At 38.1% G+C, this 19357-nt stretch overlaps 1 long non-coding RNA gene across 4 annotated transcripts in view; it reads left to right on the top strand.

The window, feature by feature from the left end:
- LOC123793334 (uncharacterized) overlaps positions 1-19357 on the top strand; it is a 500602-nt gene that overhangs the window by 257161 nt on the left and 224084 nt on the right. For all 4 annotated transcript variants that reach the window (XR_015726465.1, XR_015726466.1, XR_006779913.2 and 1 more), the window contains one exon: positions 12769-12949. This is a non-coding gene — a long non-coding RNA (uncharacterized LOC123793334). The remainder of the gene's footprint in view (positions 1-12768; positions 12950-19357) is intronic.

Genomic DNA, 19357 nt, shown 5'->3' with positions numbered 1-19357 from the left:
ACAAGACTAGGAAAGAGACGGCATTTGCAAACACAAGAGACTCTTTCCTCTACCACCACCCTTCAGGACAAGAGATTAACAACTGTAAATCGTCACATATTCCTGATCAAGATGCATTTCTTTAGCGAGGGGTCTTGAAAGGTAAAGGTGATGCACATTTATTGTTATTTGGGGACGAGATGGCCGCATTCAGAAAAACAAAGACCCTCATCTGAAAAGCTAAACATTGTTTCAGATGAAAACAATGTAAAAAAATTTAAAGCCATAAAATATTGTTTAAAATTTATAAAAATCTTAATCTCAGAATAATACTTACAGTCAAAAGACAAATAGCAAATGAGGGAAAATATTTGGAAATATATGAGGATGATCTAATCACAAAATATAGAAAAAGCGCCTACAGATTTACTAAGGGCAATTAAAATATGAGTAAATGACCATGTTTTTGAAAATATGACCAGATTTTATAAGGAAAAGAATAAAAATGATTTTTGAGCAAAAGAAAAGGCATACAACTTTACACATAATAAATGTATGAGTTAATATTAAATTAAAAAGCACTTTAAATTGACGCTATTTTAGTAACAAAGTTGGTAAAAACTGTTGGCAGATTTATTCTCTCTTTTATTGATGGAAGTATGAACTGGTTAAAGCTCTTTAGTGAGATACTAGGCAATATCTGTTAAAGTTTAAAATGTATATACTCTTTTATTCAGACATTCTACTTTGAAAATTGAGTCCTACAGTTTATATGTACAATTTGTGTGTACAATTGTGCGTACAGTTCTAACTTCATTAACTGAAGAATTTTTGATACCACCTAAGTACCCCAGGTAAAATAACTTACGGAACACTATCATGTGGAGTGTGAAGCAGCCCTTGAAGACTAGCAAAACATCTCTGTACATAGTGTGTGGAATGATCTTTAAGATCTGTGGTAAAATGAAAAATAGAACAAGATGCATAATATGTATATAATTTGTGTACCCTTTAAAAAATAACACACACACATACATGTTAGTATAGGAGTATAATTTAAAAGTACAATAGATACTTCACATTTACTGCATCTGGAGGATGGAAGGGAAGAAGAGAAGACAGGACAGAGAGGAAAACTTATTTTTTTCTTTATACCCTTTTCATGCTCCCAGAGTGAATGAGGTTGTATGAATTAGTATTTACCAACCTTTGAGTGCTTTATCATTTATAACACCACTATTATGTAATTTAGAAATCATATTAACACACAGAGATAGTGTCATGTTTATTTTACAGATGATGAATGAAGGGTTAACAAAATTTATGTAAGTTGCACAAGGTTAAAAAGTGTATTAGAGTTAAAATCAGGAAGTGACTCCTAAAGCCTTGGGATAGGCACAGCTGTCCTTCATGGCTAGGTCCAATGTTAGTAAAATTCTGTCTTTTAGCTATTGCCACCCCTCTTAAAATTCCTTCACACAGCTTTCCCAACCAATGGCAAGTGTTTAACTATGGTGATACGAAAGGATGAGCCTACCACTTAATATCTGGAGACACACACACACACACACACACACACACACTGCTAAATTTATTGTTTACTTAAGTGAGGGAGAGTTATGCTGGTTAGATATAATCCTCTCTGAGGATAACATTGAATTGATTGTATAAAGGACTTGGGAAATATCAGATGAAGGAGTTGGTGGAGTTTTAGAAATGGGTTGATGTCAGTTATAGAAACATTGTTACCTGGGTACCACTGTGGTTGATAAGTTGGCTTGAGAAGTTTGCTCACTGAGGTAAGTGGCTGACTTTCAAAAGAGAAGTATTGTCACTGATCAGTTGGATTGCAGAAGAGTGTTCACTGAGGCAAATTATCATTAATTTATTGTATTGACTTAAAACCAATTCTGTTGTCATGACTACAACATAACCAGCATTTTTTTAGGTGTATGGGAACTTCTAAAACTTTCATTCTCCATGGTTGTAGGCATTTCTAATTCTGGGTGGCCTACCTAGCTTATCTTCTCATTTTCAAACAACTTATCTCTAGTGCTATACAAGTATGTCTCCTGGGGCAGTTAATATGTAGTATCCATAGTTCGTTGCTCAAGTTTACCCTTGTTTATTTTCTTCTCTCACATAAAAAAAAAAAAGTGTGTGAAAGAAGCAATGGCATTTTGGAGGTAATATTCTTTTTTTTTTTTTTTTTTAAGATTTATTCATTTATATTGGGGGGGCAGAGGGAGAGGGAGAGAAATCCTCAAGCAGACTCCCCTGCCAAGCAGGAAACCCGATGCAGAGGTTGGTCCGAGGACCCCGAGACCATGACTTGAGCTGAAATCAAGAGTCGATGCTTAACTGACTGAGCCACCCAAGCACCCCTGGAGGTAATATTCTAAAATTATGACTTCAGCCTGATCTTTGGTAGCCAGAATCCTTGCTGAACCCAGAGAGAATTCAGATTTCCATGGCTCTATCTGAGGAATTTGTGATTATGGGTAATTAGTGGTCTATTTACATGGCAGCCTGATTATTTTGGCTGAGAGATGAAAGGAGAGGTTGGTGCACAGGATCCCTGAGAAAGGACAGAAGACAGCAATGGAGGAGTCATGAAGAGTCAAGTCCTCTCCCCAGCTCCTTCCACATCTTCCCAAGCACCTGTAGAAGAGGCAGAGGACAAGGCACTATTTTCATGAAAAACATTTTCATGTATGATGAGAAGTAGCACAATAGTTTGCCTTGGTTCATTCCAAAAGCAAAAAGTGGGTAAATGAGGGAGCAGGGCCATCTCATTATTGTCTGATTCTTGGAGATTGGTGGTTTAGAGGGTTTTGGGAGACAGCAGCCTCGTTGACTTCTCACGGGGGGCGCCATCAGGAATTGCACTGAGGCACCTTCCACCAGGTGGGAGAGCCAAAGTTACTGCCAGGGAGAAACCAGGGCAAGAGAGGAAGGCAGGGGAGATGCTACAAGGTATTGTGTCTTAGAGGAAAGTTTGCAAGTCCATGTGGCCTCTCCCCTATGGAGGCCTCTGAAACCCTAGGGAGCACAGTTTCAAGAAGTCTGGAGACTGTGGGTAAACAGGGACAAGACAGATTATCTGTATGATTGTCACTTGTTTAATTGTATAACTGTGAAAATGACTCCCATCTGCATTAATAGGATTTAGTACTGGGGTCATTGAGTTTATATTTATGTAATTCTGACTAAAAACCAATGTTGATCCTGTTCTTACTTTGACTTTTTTTGATGCTTCAAGACTCATGAGAATGTATCTCTGTTTCTAGTCACAGTTAGTTTATTCATTCATTCATTTAGTTATTTATTCATTCAGGTTTTTAGACAACAAGCATTTAATATGTGCTCACGATGAGGAAAAGACAGTTTCTATTATACTCATAGTGGTGTTTGTGATCCAGTCGGGAGCTAATCACCTTGACAATTACAACATTTTTTTATGTGTATAATGGGGTTATTTGCACAGTAAAAAACTTTTACAGAGTAATAGGAGCTTAAATCAGCTGGGTGGGGTCAGACCTGATTTTGGCTCAGGGTCGTGGGATCAAATGCCTTCAGACTCTGCTCTGGTGGGGAGTGTGCTTGAGATTTCTCTCCCTTTGCTTCTCCTTCCCCTCACACACACACTCTCTTTCTCAAAATAAATAAAATAAATCTTTCTTTTTTTTTTTTTTTAATAAAACAAGATTTGTTGGCATCCTGGCAGAAGTGCCTGCAAATGCCTAAGTGATTTGTCAGGGAACTACAGGTGATTTTAAATTACTTGAGCACATAGGGTAGAAGGAGGGGTGAAAGATACGGTTAGATGGATGTTAGGGACATGTAACAAAATGATCCTTTAGCCAGAGTACAGTTTGTTATGGGAAATAATTGAAAAAAGAGTAACAGGATTAGATCTGTATGAATGTAAATCTCATCGACGACATTTTTTCAATATTATAAATTTAAGTAATTGCATGTGGGTATACATCTGCATTCTTTATTCTAGTTGTTCATTTCTCTATTTTTTTTCAAGCACTCTCACTACTTTTCTTATCTTTTTTTTTCTTAATACCCAGTTCAATTTCACATGAAACTGTCTCCTAACTCTTCAAAAGTAGGAGAAGAAAATCCTTGAGATGGGTCCTAGGAGAGCATGTTAAGATGCCCTGAAATAACAGCCAGTGTCATCTTCCAATCAAGAAGCAGCAGTGCTGGTTTAGACTAGACTCACTAAAAATACATCTGGAGTCAGCTGCTTGAGAAACATTTGGAAAAGCTATTCTCCACAGAGGAATGGCCTTCTCTATTGTTCCAACAGAGCATTTGGTTTCTTGGAGATCATCAAATAAAAGTCCAGCTGCACAGTTTTGCCTCTGGGCACAGCCTTTTTTCTTCTTCTTCCAGCTCCACCTCTCCTCATTAGTAATGTAATTCTCTTGGGAATCCCTGCTTGAAGAAAGACATCTGTTTCCATTTTCTTCTTCCTAGAGAGAGGAACCGACCGCATCTCTAAACATCATTGAATAGATTAGTATCAGGAGTGTTAGCATAAGCCCAAATATCAGGGAGAATCAGGGATGCAGAAGACAGGATGCAAAGTGTTTTCCCCACACCCTGGGATGTTTTACTGCTACTGCTACTCAGTGTGAAGGGAATACATTTCACTTTCTTTCATTTTCTTTACCCCACCTTCCTCCTTCCCTCTCTCTGTTTCTTCCTTCCTTCTTCTTTTTTTTTTTTAATGTGTAGAATTAGTGAACAGATACAGAGGTATTCTACTTCCCCTGAAAGTGGAAATTAACATTTACAGTCTAAATTAGAAAATTATAATTTTGTTTTCTATAACATCTTACAAGTAAAATGTGTCCCTAATGGTCCTATGACTTAGAAGTGAGTTATAAATCTAAAATTAAAAAAATATATATATCTTCTTACATAATATATGTAGAGAGATACAAGAGACTAATGCATGAAAAAAGAAAGATGGTATATTTGCCTTTCAAGCACCTTGGTTAACTCAGTTTTGTTTGTTTGTTTTTGATAATTCATTTTGGGTGAAGTATACATTATGAATTACAAACACATTCAGTAATAAGGGACTGATAAATGAGTTTACTATCACAAACCAGTTATTTTAAAAAATATGCATAACTTCAGTTAGGTTAAGGTGGTTTGATCTTGTGACTTTTTTCTTCCACAAATTATTTAGTTCTATCAGCATGCCTCATGAGAGTTTCCCTTGTACTATTTATCAGTTTAACTCTTACATTTCATGAACATTAGGTAAGAAATATACCCCATTGTGCATGCTGCATACATAACATTTAAATATTAAATATATCTTAATATTTATTGTCTTTTGAAGAGAATGTTAGTTTTTCTTTTTTTTTTTTTTTTTTTAAAGATTTTATTTATTTATTCGACAGAGATAGAGACAGCCAGCGAGAGAGGGAACACAAGCAGGGGGAGCGGGAGAGGAAGAAGCAGGCTCATAGCAGAAGAGCCTGATGTGGGGCTCGATCCCAGATCGCCGGGACCACGCCCTGAGCCGAAGGCAGACACTTTAACCGCTGTGCCACCCAGGCGCCCCTTGTTTTTCTTTTTTAAAGCATTTAGTTTGAAATTGACAGTTGGAAGCACCAAGGAAATCAACATTTCTGAGAGGCACACTATGTGCCAGTCTCTGTATATAAATGTATTATTTAAACCTTACACAAATTCTAAATTAGCTGTTGTTTTCTCCATTTTACAGATGACAATGAGAGAGGTTGGAAGATTTGGCCTTGTTTGTATAAAATCCAAGTACTAGAGTTTTGAATAAATTTCAGATCTGCCTGGCTTCAAATCCATGCTCTTTGCAGAAATTATATAAAGAGTTTGAAGACTAACGACACTTCTGAGTAAATTAAATGTTTTGTGCCAGATTCAGATAAGATTTCATACTCCCAGAACTTGTTACCAAAATAGGCTTATTCTAAAGTGTGATTCAGTCATTGTTTTAAGTGGTCACTTCTTTAAGCTGAGGATTATTTCATTTGCTTGTCTGTATTTTGCTGGGGCTGCAAACTGGTGAGGCTAGAAGTTAGAAGCATCTGATGTAGAAGGATTTAAGAATATTTGAGTAGACTCTGGAGAAGGAAAGAAAACAATGTAACACTGTTAACCTGTATAGCTGGTGGAGTCCGTGGCAAAATAGCCCTTTCCCCCCAAGTCCTAACACACTTGCCCTTTGATTTACAAGCTGCTATCTGATCAGACACTCACTTACCTTTTAACTAACTAAGAATTCCACCTGGGAGCTAAGTGATTTTGGTGCTTGGTTTCCAGAACAGAAAAACTAATCTGTCCAGTGATTCAGATATTGTTTTGTGTATTGTTACTGGAAATGGATACAGTTACTGTTCCAAAGCCTTTATGTGAAAATGAAAAGTTACTCCTTGAATTCCAGGGTTTTTTCCTTAGAAAGATGAAAGACAGGGGTGCCTGGGTGACTCGGTTAAGCATCCAACTCTTGGTTTCAGCTCAGGTCATGATCACAGGGTTGTGAGATCAAGCCCCGAATCAGGCTCTGTCCTGGGCATGGAGCCTGCTTAAGATTCTCTCTCCCTCTGAACCAACTCCCTGCCCCGAACACACATATACTTGCCTGTGCACATGCTCCCTCTCTCTCTTTCTAAAAAAAAAAAAAACAAAAAAAAAAAAAAACAAAGATGGAAGACATTTTAATTTAAAATTCTACCAAGTAATAGGTTTCATGGAAAGTCCTTCTTTATAAGATCATTAATATAAAGATAGCTAGCTAGCTAGCTAGCTAGATACAGTCCTTGGTTTCTCAATCTTGGCACTATTGACATTTGGCTGGGATATCTCTTGGTTGTGGACTGCTATCCTGTGCATTACAGGATGTACAACAGCATCCCTGGGTTCTATACCATGTAGATGCCAATAGCAGCTCCCCTTCAAGTTGTGACAATCAAAAATGTTTCCAGGTATTGTCACAAATCTCCTGAGTGACAACCACTTTTAGAATCACTGCCACAGACCTCTCAAACTTTATTTTGTTAGTGCTGTTTGGGATAGGAAAGAAAAAGACAGTCTTGAAGAAGAGTGGATAGAGAAGAAAAGATAAGAGAGAAAAGATAAACAAATAAAATTAGATATGCGATAGGATTATTTGTAATATCCCCAACTGAAAACAGTCCAAATGTTCATCAATTGGCAAATGGATAAACAAATTTTGGTACATCCACACAATGGAAATTTAGCCATAAATAGGAATGAACTACTGAGCAATGCAAAATCATTTTGCAGTTTGAATGAATTTGGAAAACACTATCTTAGTGAAAGAAATTAGAAACAAGAAAGGGCTATACATCCTATGATTCCATTTCAGTGAAGTTCTAGAAAAGATAGACACATAGGGACAAGAAGCAGATGATGACTGTCTGAGGGTGGGCATGGGGAGGAGGGATTGATCTCAGAAGGGCACGAGGAAACTTTTGCAGTGAGGAAAATGTCCTATATTTTGGCTGTGGTGGTGGTCGCCTGACTGTGGACATTGCCAAGATGTATGCAACGTAGACTTAAAATGGTTTAATTTTATTATATGTAAATTAAACCTCATGAAAGTTGTTTTTAAAATAGATGTGAAGAAAAAGGAAGAGAATATAATATAGAGGAGTAGATGAGGAAGACATTTTCAGACTCATCTTTGCAAATCATCTGTGACAGTTGACCTTGTGGAAGTGGACATGGATGCCTGGGGCTGGAGGTGATTGGCAGGTCTGATTTTTGTCTTGGGAAAATCCCCTGGCAGTCCCTATTTTTACACAGCAGACTGTTCCAAGTGGGGCCAGTCAGAATTGTCTCAAAGATGATCTGGCCACCCCTAGATCCTTGGGAACGATCACCTAGGAACCCAGAGGCTCCTTTCAGAAACTATGAATAAATAAGAGGTACAAGGTTTAATGCTGCTACTAAGTTTCAGCACTAACAATAGAGAGTCAGATAGCAACATCTCCTGGACTCGGACTCGGAGATGCCACGCCAACATTAGAAATGACCTTTTGGAAGTTTGCTCATTAGCTAAGCAGATACTCAATGTTTCTTTTCTCCTCAACCCACTTCAGGAGCTTCTTGACATCAAACAGTGTGAACTAACAATCTGAGGACTTAATGCATGCTTAGCAGAAACAATTTTGCCAAGAAATGGTAAGCAAATGGTAAGAAAAAAGCCAAAGAGAGAGAGCTCGTGCTATGGAGTTAGAAGAAGGAAGGGAGCTTTCAAAAAAGAGGTTTAAAATTGACTTAAAAAAAAAAAAAAGGCCTTAAAACCGGACAGTGCAAATACTGGCTCAGTCGCTCGCTAGCTCAGTGACCTTGAATCAGTTACTTTCCTTTCTGAATCACAGTTTTTTTAGTATAGAAAATGGGACAATACAGCTGTTTATAGTTATTATGAGAATACTAAAGTACTATATTAGTGTCTAGGTTGTTGACAAATTATCATAAATGTGGTGGCTTAAAAGAAGGAAAATTTATTCTCTCACAGTTCCGGAGGACAGAATCCCCATATCAAAGTGTTGGCAGGGCCACATTCTCTCTGGAGACTCTAGGAGAGGATCCCTCCTCGTCTCTTCTAGTTTCTGGTGGCTGCATCATTCCAATCTATGTCTCTGCCTTCATAGGGCCTTCTCTTGTGTGTCTCTGTCTATCTCCCTTTGCTTTTTCTCTTCTAAGGACACCTTTCCTTGTATGTAGCCCCTCCTTAATGCAGGATGATCTTATTGCAAAGTCCTTAATATATCAGCAAAGACCCTTTTTTCAAGTAAGGTCACATTCAGACGTTCCAGGTAGACATATCTTTTAGGTGGGGTGGGGGCACAATTCAACCCACTACAAGTACTTCTGGAGAGAAGACAGTGTCAGCTCAGTACTTGGTAGCTATTATGTTCATGATTTTATTTTTGTAATTTCACGAAGGCTGAAGAAGTAACTCCTGTAACAATTATTTGAATGCCTCAAATTTCATGTAATTCTATTCCTGTAGGCACAATAATGTATCAAGATAGATGACTTCTGAAATTAATGAAAATTCTATAATTAATTAGCCCTTTTCCCAATACTGTGATAGTGTTTCTCTCTTGTCTTCTTCCAGTTATCTGTGTAGCCTCAAATTCTCTCAGTAGGGGTGAACATTAAGGACATACGGTCATTATTTTTATTTTACACGTTATTTTAATAAATATTTATTGAATAATTATGATGATAATGGTGAATTGGAAGGTAATAAAGAGCATTAAGATCTGATAATCTGGGAATTTACTCTTGTTCCATGGAATAGAAGGGGGCTAATCTGTTTAGGGTCTTTACGTACAATATATTACTTGCTCCTCTCTTATGTTATGAGGTACCTGTTTTAATTCCACTCTCCACACACTCTCTCAGAGGTGGAGTCACCCAAGGTCACATAAGCAGTATGAGTGGCTTGGCTAGCTTAAGGGACTCCCCTACATATGGAACCATATAATACGCAAGACGTGTAGGCTCATTATCCCACCCCTCTTTCCAAATCAAAAATTTTAATTATGTGCCTCTACAATGTAATAGCTTTTGAAGTTATGATTCAAATGAATCTCTGATCTGCTCAGCAGTAGGATTCTGTGGAGTAGCTTAAACTCCAAAGAAGCTTTTCTTCTCCCCCTTTTTATAGGTTTAATAACAATCTTTTCTCCCTCAACGTCCCTTTGTAGTGATCTAGAGGCTCGGTATTTTCTATAGATAACACAACACAAGATCAAAATGTGCAGAAGTGAAATAAACGGTGTCTGAGGATCATCTGTTGTCCGGAGGCGGCGCGTTGGCAGGAATTCCGTTGGCTTTACTGCAGACTTGACAGGCATCCCGCTCCCTCACGGTGAAGCTAACCCGCCTCGGCAGCGGCTGCAAAAGCAGCTTCGGGTGATTAAATCTCAGTCTTTCTGTCAGGAAACTGCCTGTGATGTCTTTTCTCACAACTACTTATGTCTCATTACAAGCTTCCTTTCTTCTCTGTAGATTCGGCTCTGGCTTTGCGAGGAAAAGTGCTCACGCGGCACGTCTTGCTTTCAGATCCCTTACCTTTATATTTTAGGTGACAGGATGCTTTATTTGCTCATTAACAAAGAAGCTGAAAACAGAGGAAAATACCTCTGAAAATATTGAAGCTTGCACAGGCATTTCTAGTCTAAATATAAATGCTTGAGGTTTTTTCCTCCCCAGTTGATGATGAACACACATCGTCGCTCTGTTTTCACTGATGTTTTCTAAGCAAAGATTACATTTCAATAAGAATATGTAGTGGATTTGTGCAGTCTTTTAAATGTATAAAAACATGAAATTTACCAACAGACTTAGAGAAGTGATCCAGCAAAAGGGTAGATATATGTTCTCAGGCAAATACTGTAAAAAGTATGTATACATTCAGCTTGGTAATGAGAATAGGCATTTGGATGGAGGAGATTCGTGAAAAAAAAAATCCAAAACCCCAAAAAACCATAAAGGTTATGAATAATACTGAGCTGAGGGTTAGCCTGAAGCATCATCTACATCACTCAGGAATAGATATATTTATTTAAAGACAAAAACAAAACAGTCACAAAATTGAAACATGCATCTCCCATCCCTTCCTGTAGTTTGCTTTCATTTCTTTCTTATTTTCATTGATAAATGGTTGTGATGTTTTTATCAGATGAGTCAGTTCAGGAATTAATGAAGTTAAATGTCAAGCTATCTCAGAACAAAGCTAGTATATAGCTTTGGGTTACGTTCCCTAGAAACAGATCTTGAGATGGAGATTCAGATATCCAATTTTTTTTTTAATTGAAATATAGTTGACACACAGTGTTACATTAGCATCAGGTGTACAATGTAGTGATTCAACAAACCTATTTATTATGCTGTACTCACCACAAGTATAGCTACCATCTGTCACCACACAATGCTACTACCATACTATTGACCATATTCCCTATGCTGAAGTGCATGTGTTTTATTGTAAGAGTGGTGTTCAGGAAAACCCTCTAAGGTGGTGAGTGACAGAATAGAGGGGAGAGAACTAAGTAAGGATATGGTCTCAGGTAAAGCTCAGAGTTGGCCTGCCCTACAAGGGATGCATGGGGGAGCATAAACTATAACACAAAGTAGATCTTCCCTCAAGGCGAGGCGGGTGGCTTATCATTATTCATTGCCCTGCATTTGTGTGTGAGGCTGGATGGTGAGGTGGGGACATAACTTTCCTTAGCTCCCAACAGCTAAGGCCAATTCACTGAGGGAAGATGCAGCTGTGAGCTGTTGGGAGCCAGCACTTTCGGTGGCTAGAGGTGAGTGTGCTGGCCCAGAAAAGGGGGTTTGACTGGCCCTCCACTGTCCCCTACATATAACTTATAGGGTCTGTTATACTAAAATAGCATGTGTGCATGTGTATGTGTGTGCCAGAATTTGGCCAGAAAGGACCACACATCTTCAAACATATTGGCTAAAATTTTGCCTTTTGGAATTTATTCTATGAGCAAATGAACTCATCATGGTTTAAAATGCTGGCACCATGGCATAGTTAATACAGCAAACATTTCATCTCACCTTGTACTAATTAATAGATTACTGTTCTTTCCAGAGCGGGATAAGTTTAGTTGAAAGAGATGGATTTGAATGACACATAAATAACTTCAACTTGAACTTAAGATACACACATAAAAGATAATACAGTGGGAGCTTTGGGCAGTCACAGGGATGGAAAACTTGCCAAAGTAATAGCAGCAGCCTCATAGCTTTGGGTCAGGCTGTCCTGTGTGTGGCTATGTGAATATATCTGCGCAGGCATCATGAAGTCATAGACCAATTTGTAGCTGATTAGTTACATATTTTCACTCCCCAGAGCTCTTATTCCATGCAATTAATCAAGACTGGATTATTGTACTTCTAATTAGTATTAAATATAGCAAAATTGTTTAGCAAAGAGAGGTTGGAGGAAGTAGAAAAGCTACAGTTCATGATCAAGTACCTGTATCTTATGGATCGAAAGTTCAAGACCAGAACAGGGGATGGGTTTGCCCGCATCCCAACTAGTGAGCACGTAGTTTAGTTAGGCTACAGATAGTCTGTGTGAGCTGTAGATAAAGCATCTATAACTGTAAATCACTAGAACAGTGTTTCACTTCCTATCATAAACTTTCAGAAACTTGATTTTTTTTATGTTGATAAAAGAAAACATATGAAACATAATAACCTTACAAATGAAGATAAAAAGTAATACTCTTGCCAAAAAAATAATAAAAAATAATTGTATATGTTAATTGTTTGATATTTAGCCTGGCTCCAATTTTTATTATTATTGTTAAATATAATACAATGAACTTGCATACACCAAACTTGCCCCTTTATTTCTGATGATTCTATCCTCTTTGCGAAAGGGTACATCAGTCATTTTTTATTTTCTGGTTTCTGGTTTCAGGGCTTCTGGGGAAAAAATTGCAATGAAAAGAAGCATACCTAAATATTAACTGTGTTTATGATGAAATTCATCTGTTACTGGAGCATGTGAATATGTATGTGGTATTAAGTTCAGGCATCAAGTGGATTGAGCAGTTTTCCTTAATTTTCTAGCCTCCAGATGTTATTACGTTTTTTTAAAACTTTCTGCTACTCAGATTTAAAAGAGCTTGTTTAAATTTGTATCTATATTAGGAACTTTATTTGGAGGTAACCTTTTTTTTTTTTTTTAAAAGATTTTATTTATTTATTTGACAGAGAGATAGACAGCCAGCGAGAGAGGGAACATAAGCAGGGGGAGTGGAAGAGGAAGAAGCAGGCTCATAGCAGAGGAGCCTGATGTGGGGCTCGATCCCATAACTCCAGGATCACGCCCTGAGCAGAAGGCAGACGCTTAACCGCTGTGCCATCCAGGTGCCCCCGGAGGTAACCTTTTAAGGTATGTATTTCAGTTGGTTCTTTCCTACGAAAATGTCTATTATATTAGAATTTTCAGGTTTGTTATCGCGTAACTGTACATTATGTTCTTGTAAAATATAAACAACAAATCTGTAACAAAGCCCACTCTCATTTCTATCATCTATCCCCTTTCCCATTCTCCATTTTGTGTCTTCTTTCTCTTTCTCTCTCATTTTTTTTTTAGTTTCCTCTGCTTTGATGATTTCAAGATTAAAACAAAATTCATGTTCAAATAAAAAATTGCTAGGTTAGATCCAGGTTTTACCCTTCCTGTATCACTAAAATTTCGTGGAATCCAGTGAGCCTTTTTGGTTTGAAGAATCTGATTTTAAGTTAGAAAAATTTCATTCTATTAAGTATCTGAATATTATTCTTCATTTCGGACATCTGTAATTCCTAGCTTAAAATAATTTCTTACTTATGTTTGTTCTTGCATTTTCTCTCTGCATCTGAATGAGTTTTGTGTTTTTGTCTTTCTCATTAGCAATTCAATTTTAGGCTGTGTTTTTATTTTCACAGCCTTCAATGAACATTTAAATTGTCATTGAATTTTAAATTCCCTTTTTTTTCTTTTTCATGAAATTCTACTTTTATCTATGATTTTTTTTTATATTATCCTTAAGGCTAAGCTTATTGAATTTTAACTTGCTTTTAAAAAATGTCAAGAAAAAAAATGTCAAGAATGTCAAACAGATTTTTGTTCTTTAAATTTTTTTTCATACTTTTCTAGAAGAAAGTCATTTTTGTAGACATGATCTTCATTTTCATGTGTCTTTAGGGCATGTTCCTTGCTCTTATGCTATAGCATTTTCTTTTATATTCTTTATTTTCATCATTATTACTCATTGTACGGGTGAGAGCTACCTAGATTAGGCATAAATGAATGGCGTTGGCAAGGCTGATGACATGTCCTTTGACCTCCAAGTAATAATAGCGGCCTTACCCCCTAGATATAATTCTGAAAATCAGGTTGATAGCCTCTTCTCTGTTTAATATGCAAATGCTTAGTGGGCATTTCTCTACTCTGTGTTTAATATATTGAAACTGGATTGTCTCCTCTTACCGATTTTGGGGTTCTCTGACTTGTGTAAGAATTAGGGATAGCACATGACTGCATTCTCTAGCCATTCTAATCTCAGGACTTGTTCATTCTTTCCCCTGTCTATAATACCTTCCCATTCTAGGTCTCAGAATGCTATAAAATTTTTTCTTTATCCCTTTCACTTTTGCTGGGCTGCTGAAAGCAGTAATCTTTGTTTATAATAATGAGTGTTGAATTTTACCTGAACCCTTGATCCTGAAAAACAGTAACAACATAAGGAATATACCTCCTACACCTTTTTGTGTTGTGGGAAATGGCTTACTACAGTTTATTCCCATATGATTTAGATAAGTCTTATGGATGCCCCCTTAATGACCTGTGACAAGGTCAGATACAGCCCCTCCAAATTTCCATTCTTTGCTCCACAAATGATTAACTGAACTGTTTTGTCTCCACTGATCAATCAAAACAAAATGCTTGTTAACCAAATTTTGGTAAGTTTTTCTTCTCAAAGGCCTCTGAACTTTGACCCACTCTCAGCCTGAGCCAGTCTTCATGGATGCCTCCTGAGAATAGTCCAACCGCAGGGTAAAAAACATTCTGATGTAAGATCTATTGTCTGACCCCCAAACCCTTGGTCATCCCACTTCCCCACACCCAGTTTGCTCTAGCCTTGTTTATTCCTCTCTATAAAAGAAAAGCCCTCTTCTGCCTAACCTTTGAGATGCTTTCAAATTGCACTGTTGGGATGTTATACCTAATGCGATAGTTAACTTTACAGGATAGTGAAAGGTTGGGAATCCAACGGCGTTCCTTTTTTTCTATATGGATATCTAGTTGTCCCAGCCCAATTTGTGGAAAACTATTCTTTCTCCATTGAATTGAATTGGCACCCTTGTCTAAAATCACTTGACCATAAATGGAAGGGTTTATTTTTGGACTTTATAGTCTATTCCATTGATCTATATGTCTAATCTTATGTCAGTACCACACTGTCTTGACTTTTGTTACTCTGTAGTAACTTTGGAAATCAGGAACTGTGAGTCCTCCAACTTTATTCTTTTTCAAAATTGTTTTGACTCTTCCTGTCCTTTGCATTTCCATTTGAATTTTAGGATAAGTTTTTCAGTTTTTGCAAAAAAAAGTCAGCTGGGTTTTGATTGGGATTACATTGGATATGTTGATCAATTTGGGGAATATTACAATCTTAACAATATTAAGTCTTCCAGTGATTGGACATGGGGTTTCTTTCATTTATTTGGATCTTTTAATTCTTTCAACAATGTTTTATAGTTTTTAGTATACTGGTCTTGTAGTGCTTTTGTAAATTTATTCCTAAATATTTGACCTTTTTGATGCTGTTGTAAGTGGAATTGTTTTCTTAATTTCACTTTCAGATTGTTCCCATTGTCCTTTTAACATTTATTTAGTGAGGGAAGTTTTTCTTCTGCTAAGGTTTGAAACTCTGGCGGGTGCTGTATTAATTCCCCGGGCTGCCATAACAAAGTTCCACAAACAAGGTGGCTCAGAACAATAGAAATTTATTGTCTTACAGTTCTGGAGGCCAGAAGTCCAAAAGCAGGGTGTTGGCAGGACCACGCTCCTTCTGGAACCTGTAGGGGGATCCTGCCTTAACTCTTCCTAGCCTCTGGTGGTTTGCTGACAATCCTTGGCAGTCGCTGGCTTGTAGATGCATCACTCCATGATGACAGATGCTTCTGCTGTCACATGATCATTGATCCTATGTCTCTGTCTTCATATGAGATTTTCCTCTTCTTATAAGGAAAGGACACTAGTCTTATGGGATTAGGGCCCATCCTAGTGACTTCTTTATAACTTGAATACATCTGCGAAGATCCTATTTCCAAATAAAATCACATTCACAGGTAGCAGGGGTTAGGACCTCAACATAAATTTTGGGCACACAATTCAACCCATAACATGTTCCATGAGGTTTCTTTGTTTTCTTAGGCAATAGAAAGTACAATATTTTCTTTACATTATGAAACCCAGTTTTGATTTAAAAAATAAAATGTCTAGCTCATGTCAAAGGTAAGGCCTGTAAGCTTTTTACCCTCCACAGAAAAATATAAGGTGGGTTTCTTTTCTCTTTATTGCTAGGCAACTCTCTGATTTGCAAGCTGCTGTTTCTAATCTTCTAGGGTTGGAATGGAGGAGGAAAAGGAAAAGGAGGGAAGAATGTTCTTATTTTACTAAGATAAGTTGTAAACTGCCATCTTTCTCTCTGGACCCAGATGATACTTCTAACTGATCTTTCATGGATTCTTTGGAGACTCTTCTGGGGAATTTTTTGACTACAAATCCTGTGATATCTCTTCTATGTATGCTGTTTCTCTGACTTTTTGCTCCCTCCCTTTTCCAGCAGTGACTCTAAGCAGATAGTCCCTGGTGGAGACCATTTGCCTTTCTGTGCTGGCAGTTTTATTGGGAAGAAACTTCTGTCATTTCTGCACTACCTGGTGCACATCTGGTTCTTGGGAAGTACTTGAAGTATGTTGTTCTCCGAAAAGGTCGACTACCTCTTTTCAGAGGAACTAACTGGCTAGCCAGTCTCTTCTCAGTTAAGATTGCTCAGGTGGTTCAGTTTTCTTTGCTTCTACGCTACCAACAGCACATACCAATGTTCCATCATTGTAGCCTCTCTTACTATACTTTAGGGGAAGAGGTGACAAAAATTCTCTCCTTGACCAAACTCTGGCCAGGCTCTCTGAGACCTCTTCTTGAGTAGGACTCAATCTTAGCCTACGAAGACTTGAATAAACACTATTAGAGTTTCTAACAGCTCAAGGCTACATCCTTAGGATGACCCTACTCACCCTTAAAGTGCCTGCCTGAGGAAACTCAAGGCTGCCAAAATAATCTTCTGTTTGTTGCAGACAACACTTGAAGATACGGCTTCTGTCTCTCAGACTCTGTGGGCATGCAGGAGCCTAACTTCCATAAACTGTACTTAGCAAATCCAGATGGATTTCACATGAACCAACACCTCCCCTTCCTGCTTTTTGTAATTTTTTATTTTTCTGACTCTACTGACTCTCTGTTCTACCTTCTCCCTAGTTTTTCATTCTCTCTTTAAAACACTCAGTGACTTCTGTACAAATTGAAGTTGAGTTCAGTTCATGCTGGACTCTTTCCTATTGCAGTAGGTGTTACTGATTAAAATCCATCCTTACCACTTTAACTAGTACCCAGCTTTATTTATCGCTGACAGAAGGAAGCAACCTTCTCCTCCCCTTCTTTTCAGGAGCTGAGATTTGTAACACTCTAGTATCTTTCTTCAAAAATTATTCCCACATAGTTCTCTTGAGTTTACATGCTTTTATATATTTGATCTAGGTCAGAGACTTTTGCTTGAAGGGCCCAAGAATCATATAACTGATTAATACAGTTTGGATTCCCCCTGAAGCAGACCCTGAAATAAGGATTGAGTGAAAGTAGTTTTTTTGGAGGGGATGGAAAACATCATTGGGCTGGGGCTGGGGTTGAGGGGAGGTGGATAGGAAAGTGAGAACAGGAAGGAAAGCCTCTAGAAAGAAGATATACTATTAAAGCAGCTGTCATGATGGAGAATTGAAGCTTAATCTCACAGGGAAACTCTGAGAACTTGTAAAAAATGCATGCCTCAGAATTTTCCCACCAGTGGGATAAGACAGAAATGATATTTATGCACCAATGTTGGTTGAAGAATGCTTCCTTCTAGCAAGAGAGAAAGAAAAACAGTTAATTTCCTGGCACTTCCAGCCTGCTGTACCTGTGAGGAGAACTGCTCTGTACAGCTCTAGAATAAGCCTTTAGACCATAGTTGCAGATCCTGGCACTTAAAAATTTTCCAGATAACATTAAGTAGAAAGACAAGGGGTCTGGGTGGGGGCACTGACAGTATTTGCTGCAGTCTAAGACTTGCATGTTTAGGTTCCATTTGTGTCAAGGTAGTGGCTGGTAACAAGTTCTTTTTTTTTTTTTTTTTAAGATTATTTATTTTTATTTGGGGGTGGGGGGAAGGCAGAGAGAGTCCCTTAGCAGACTCTGAGCCAAGCTTGGAGCCTAGTGCAGGGCTGGATCCTATGAACTGAAATCATGACCCGAGGGGAAACCGAGAGTCCGATGCTCAACCAACTGCACTACCCAGGCATCCCTGGTAATAAGTTCTTTAAAAAAAAAAAAAAAAAAAAAAGACAATACAAATATTGAGCATCTAAGATACAAGTTTTAGTCTCTGCTACAGCCATTGGTCCTAAGTCCACAACTGATATTTATCATTTCCCTTCTCCACCAGTGTTCTAGATTATCCCACAGTCTCACCTAGCATTTCTGCTGATCTCTGTCATTTGCCCAGTGAGGTAACACAGACAGACTATAGCAGATGCCTTGTCCACATCCTCTTGGATCCTTTCATCATTTTTTTGTGTACACTGCATCTCAGTGTGCTTTCACATCCAACAGTCAGTACTTCCATCACTTTGACACTGGGCTACCTGCAGTAGCTGCTGGAACCCACTTTGCCTACAGACAAGGAAGCTCAGAAGTACTTGGGAATTTAAACCCACATGGGGGCAATTCTTAACCAATGATTGAGGTTCAAGGATGTAGCTACTCCAGTTCTCTTATCCTTGTTAAGTAGCACTGTGAGATGTCACGTATGCTGCTTCCTGTGGGATGGCAAGTTTCTTTCCGTTGGTCTTTGCTTGACATCATACTATTGCTTGGACTTCTTCCATTCCCAGTCCCATTCCACCTACTCCCCTACTAGTGTTTCCTAGGAACATCTCCTGTATAAACAAATTTTCTTAAGAATCCTTGTCTCAGTGTCTGCTTCTGAAGAAACCCAGACTTAGACTCATCCTGAGTGGTTGGAACCCCAGATTATTTAGCCCTTGTCAAGCTGTGTGTCAGACAGTTGCACAATTAGGGTTTAGAAGCACCAAGAAAACAAACTCCTGACTTCCAGAAACACTCATTCCTTCACCACTGTGAAACAATAGCAATATCCCCTCATGGTAATCAGGGTTGTTTTCCCTTGTCAATATACTAAATCTGTTTTTTAACCTGCTGGTCTACTGGCATAAAAAGGTCCAAATGACCAGATAGTAGCCTAGCCCTAATAAGTTTAGCTTAGTGGATGCCTTAGTATGTCCTCTGCAAGTACCACTTCTAAAGCTGCTAACTGAGTAATAGTGAGAAGTGTCATTTCTGTCTTGGTTTAAAGTATGTATAGCATATTTTTTTAAAGATTTATTTATTAATTTGAGAGAGAGGGTGTGTGCAAGAGGGGGAGGGGCAGAGGGAAAGGGAGTGAGAATCTCAAGAAGACTCCCCACTGAGTGT

This window comes from Ursus americanus, chromosome 13 (assembly GCF_024610735.1).
Source record: "Ursus americanus isolate L20-20 chromosome 13, mUrsAme1.1.p, whole genome shotgun sequence".
In the NCBI taxonomy this organism is placed as follows: domain Eukaryota; kingdom Metazoa; phylum Chordata; class Mammalia; order Carnivora; family Ursidae; genus Ursus; species Ursus americanus.
This window is presented reverse-complemented; position numbering and strand designations above follow the sequence as displayed.